Raw genomic sequence first — 5167 nt, 5'->3', positions numbered from 1 at the left:
TTGAATAAAGTAAATACTTACTGCGTATAAATATATGTCAATATATACATATACAATTTAATTAAAATCACTTAAAGATTGATAAAAATTATTTTTTTTTTCAATGCCATTTTGACCGAGTTAATAGCTATTTTTTTTAGATGAAACATCAATAGTTTTGATATTAAAATAAAGTTCTAAATTAATTAAGCCACTTTAAAATAAATTAAATAAATTGAACTAATGTGTTCTTCGGATTAAATTTACTGTAAATATTATAAACAACTTTATAATGTTTTTTTTTTTAAATTTATGTCAAAATAAATATCGTAATTTATTATAAAATTATTTTTTGGGATATGATTATGCGGCGAAACTATTTTTGGAATAGAGAATGTTTTAAGTTTCAATAAACTGTGAGTACATCTATGTTTATAATATACGTATTATATTGTTATACAACTATTTTTTTATATTAGTTTTTTTTTTTTACTTAAACTATAACAATATTAACCCCCTCTTATTCGTTAAAATTATCAATGTTTGATTTCCTATTAATAACCTATTATTTATAACTTAAAATTCTTCAAAGAATTATCTTTCAACAAATACCTATAGTATGACTATTGTCTACATATACCTGCAGACTCGTTGAATATTAATTACTTACAGTCAATAGAGTTTCGACTGAAGAACTTTGGATTTAAAAATATTATGTTTTAATTACCAATAAAACGCAATCATTTATATATTTTATAATGCACTCGATATTCATTAAGACTGAATTTAATTCAGCACAGTTATCATGGTTTTGTAATATATAATTTACACAGACATATTTAACTCATCAATCCATTACTGAATAAACAATATCTTTTTCGTTGATAAACAAATCGTTGTTAAATTAACTGATAATATTGGTAGATGTACCAATTAAATTGTATAGTGTCATCGAAATATGATTGTTAATATTATTGATCATTAAAAACCTTACCTTATACCATCTGTTAATATTAGGCAGATTCGTTTGTTTTTGTTTTCTGTTTGCAGAAAAATAAAGGCATTTCCTTAATCTGCGAATTATTAATTAAAATGCACGTAGTTATAATGTAAATAATAACAAAACAATTTAATATCGACCTACTAAGCTCAATAAATTAATTTTAGATGTCTAGTTTCAAGAGATATGCACACCAAAAAATACATAGTAGATGCATATAAAAATATACCTAAATGTAACTACTATTTTACTATACGCATAATAAATACCTACTTTAAGATTATGATGATTAGTATTTATTAATTATTTATATTGGATTTACCTTCAATAATCACCTTTTACACAGTAAAATTACTGTAATATAACGAACGAACTCTCTCTTTTTAAAAGTTAAGCTTGTTTAATTTTATTATATTAATATTATCTTATGGCCGTTCGTAGTATCTACGTGTATTAGTAACTTTATGTGAAATAAATATTATTGTTACTTACCTATTATAAGGTATATCGCAACTTTAAGGACTCAGAGTAGGACGACAGTGCTGTGCAAATTTCCTCACCACCTTTGCTTGTCAAGCGTCATAATATTATATCGTCCATGTTGTTTAAAAGTATGAAGTATTACACGAGGCGCGTTTTTTTATAAATTGTGGTGTCCCCGATAGGCCTAATCCAGACCATAAGCGAGAACGAACGCTTGGCTCATTTATGTTGGTAAGTACAGGGAAAACTGCATTTAAAACTTTTACATCTTCATAAGTAAATAAATAAATATCAAATTAGAAAATTAATAGGTTTTTATTGGTTTTAATTTATAATATTTTTTTTTGTCGCAGCACGGAATTCGTCCATTCTCAGCTTACTAGCTTTGGATTTTAGTGTGTTTCGGGAAGCAGGAGCTGAAGGACCTACATTACTGTCCAAGGATAAGTAAGTAGATAAGTAGATGAGTCCAAAGTGTAAAAATGGGTTAAAATATTTCGAGTTTCGAATTATTAGAAACCTGTAAAAAATGTTGTGAGTAATAGAATGGGTATACTTTAAATTCAACACTGTCCTAGGCTAATGCCTAAAACTAACTTTATTATTATGATTACACTTATCAGATATTATATTGCATTTATCATCATTTAGTGATTAGCCAATATCCTGTTTCTAGGTCGCCAACCACTCATTACAATAGATAATGGAACATCTCTAATCTCCATTGGACCAGTCTAAAATGCAGTTAAAGTTCTTTGTACAATTTTTTACGGTTCTGGAATAAAGTGTTTCTGTGTACATGTCGTGGTGTCGGCCGGCGATAATAGGTGATGCATTGGACACGGTGATTGAATGGTGATGCGTGAAGGGGTGGACAATGTTCAATAAAATTATAATTTTACGCGATATGAATAGTATAATACAGGGATGTATTCTACGTTACAAATTACAATAAATACTAAAAATACTTAATAATAGTAGTTATACTTATAATACCTACCTAATATGTCTAAATACGTATATTTACAAAATGCAAGAAGTTATCTCACTTGGTTTAGGCATTCAACTTAGCTTAACTTTGCTGACCAATTAGTCTTAAGACTTATATCAAAGTAATTTCTTACTACACTTGAACTCAATAACTTTTCCATCAAGCTTAAAAGTGAAGAAACATTGAGGTAGGTACATACAATTATTTTATATCTGTATTCTGAAGAATACAATCTTTTGATAATAATTTAATTCATTGTTGATGACGTTGATGTGTGCATTTTATGAATCTGAAATAGTGTGATGTATATTAAAAATAAAATAAAATAATTCGCGAATAAAAAAAAACTTAGAAAAGTTAAAAAGGATCTTGGAAAACTTTTAGAAATTACAAATTAGAACAGTTAATAGGAAAAATATAAATATTTTTCATGAAAGCTAAAACTGATGTATATTATATTATTATGTAAATGTATTTTGAACCAAATTTAAACAAACAGTTAATAATAGGTATATTATGGTTCGTTTCTTATATTAAAAGAAAATGAATAACAAACATATTATTTAGCCAGCATAATATATTATTTATTATAATATAAAATATGAATAACTTGTTTGTTGATTGTGTACTTTTATATTATGTTTGTGGCCAACGTATTGTACCTAATAAAAATTAACCAGGTATTGCCATCGCGCTCCACTAGACCCGTTCTTAAGACTCGCAGGTCATAGGGCAGATACAAATTCGGAGGGCCTAAGATTGTAGAATAATTTAGTTTGGGGGATAATCGTTATTTCATTGTTGAAATATGTAATAGATGTAAACATTTTATCATACTCAACTGATTGTTTACTTTAATAATATTTATATTTCTACATCAAGAACCTAACGGTAAGCTTCTTCAATCATCTTTGCAAAGCTAGAAACGAACAACATTTCGGGTTGGGTATCCATTGTAACAGTCACAGACTCCAACGAGGTCGTCACCGTGATGCTTTTTATTAAATAAAATAAAATAAATCGTGAGTAACAAATTGTCTATTGTAAATAATGTTAAAATAATATCAAAACCTATAATCGCAGTCTGTTAAACTATTACCTGGTAATCTTGTAACCAATGATAACTGGTACAAAAATGTTAACAATTTTAAACCTATAAAGTATAAACCCAATTTTATTGATTGACGCCAGGAAAACTTAAATAATGAAAAAAATTACGTATATTTAATTCTCTAAATATTAAATGTATTATATTCGTATACATATCTCGTAGAGTTGCAAGTTGTAACTATACTCGTATCATTAAATATAAGTGTATTACAACTATCGTCTGTTAATTAAAATTCATAAATTAATTAAGGTTCGGAAATAATTAAACAAAAAATACTTTAATATACATTTTTTTCTCATTCATAGAACAGTGAATAAGTAGATAACAACTAATCGTATATTTGAATTTGAAAAATTATTGAGAACATTAAGAGTTTATTAAAGTTAAGCGCAAAAGTCAATTTTAATATAGAGGGGATTCACCTTGCGCTCAGCCCCTTTTTTTAATAATACGGTTAATATCAATATCTGATTTTTAGAACTTTTAAAATACTTTATACTTTATACTATATTATTTACTTAAATAATTTCAAACTCTTGAGATTTTTTTGAATACCTGAGAAGTGTCTTGTGAATATACAACTTCTTTTTTTTTCCAAATAAGAACCTTCTTCCCCCTTTCCTTCTGTAAATTATTTAGTGGATAATTTGTCTGAAAAATATGACGTATCAAAATCAAAATTGAAATGATTTGTTTTTGAGTTATTTAACTTTATGCACTAAAGATAATAGTTTCAATAGGATAGGTCCATGATAATGGATTCGGAAAATATAAGCGTAATGGTGATTTAAAACTAATTGTAGTAATTAATTTCAATCCAACAAACAATTATAATTTGTAAAAATGGTCCAAGTACCAATAAAAACTAGATCTAATATTACATAATTTTATATTTTTTTTTATTTTACACCATCGCCGATCAGAATCGTATATTTTCCGGTTTATTTAATGATTAGTGTATATTAAAAAAAAGCTTTCAAGGTACACAGTACATGCACGAACACAACTAACATTTATAATGATATCTGAAAAACTTACACCACGTTTTTATATAATTAATGTTTGTATTTTATAATATTTATCATAATTATAATTATTAAACAGTTTATCACATAAACCAATTAATAACTGCAATATATTCTGAACGTGGGATATATGCACGGTTGCATACCTACAACTGTCATGCGTTTTTGTAAATATTATTTACGATATTCATCTCAATTCCATTTGTAAATATTAACATTCAAACAGCTTTATTGTATAACAACAATTTATATAACAATATCTTGTTTATATTTTTTAGTTTTAAAAGATATATACTTACCACCTGTATACCCTAGAGCAAAATATGTGCTAAGTGAATATTAATATGACAGTATGGATACGTTGCTCGTGTTTTTATTAAACAACATTTTTACAACGACAGATTATAGAGATGTTATAAGTTGTTCTTCATAGGAATTCAATTGCATATCCTAACAAGTATAGTAATATATTTAAGGTAGTATTACAAAGAAAATTATTTTTAATGTTTGAAAATATGAGTTTTTTTAAATTATGTATTTTGAAGATTTAAAATATCTTGATATCTCTTAATATTGTG

The 5167-nt window shown here is 26.2% G+C and overlaps 1 long non-coding RNA gene across 1 annotated transcript; it reads left to right on the top strand.

The window, feature by feature from the left end:
* Positions 1-203: 203 nt before the first annotated feature.
* LOC111035255 lies at positions 204-2317 on the top strand. Its single transcript, XR_002604632.1, has 3 exons — positions 204-395; positions 1816-1909; positions 2139-2317. It is a non-coding gene; the product is annotated as an uncharacterized LOC111035255 (long non-coding RNA).
* The last annotated feature ends 2850 nt before the right edge of the window (positions 2318-5167 follow it).

The sequence above is a fragment of the Myzus persicae genome, unplaced genomic scaffold (assembly GCF_001856785.1).
Source record: "Myzus persicae strain clone G006 unplaced genomic scaffold, MPER_G0061.0, whole genome shotgun sequence".
NCBI lineage: Eukaryota > Metazoa > Arthropoda > Insecta > Hemiptera > Aphididae > Myzus > Myzus persicae.
This window is presented reverse-complemented; position numbering and strand designations above follow the sequence as displayed.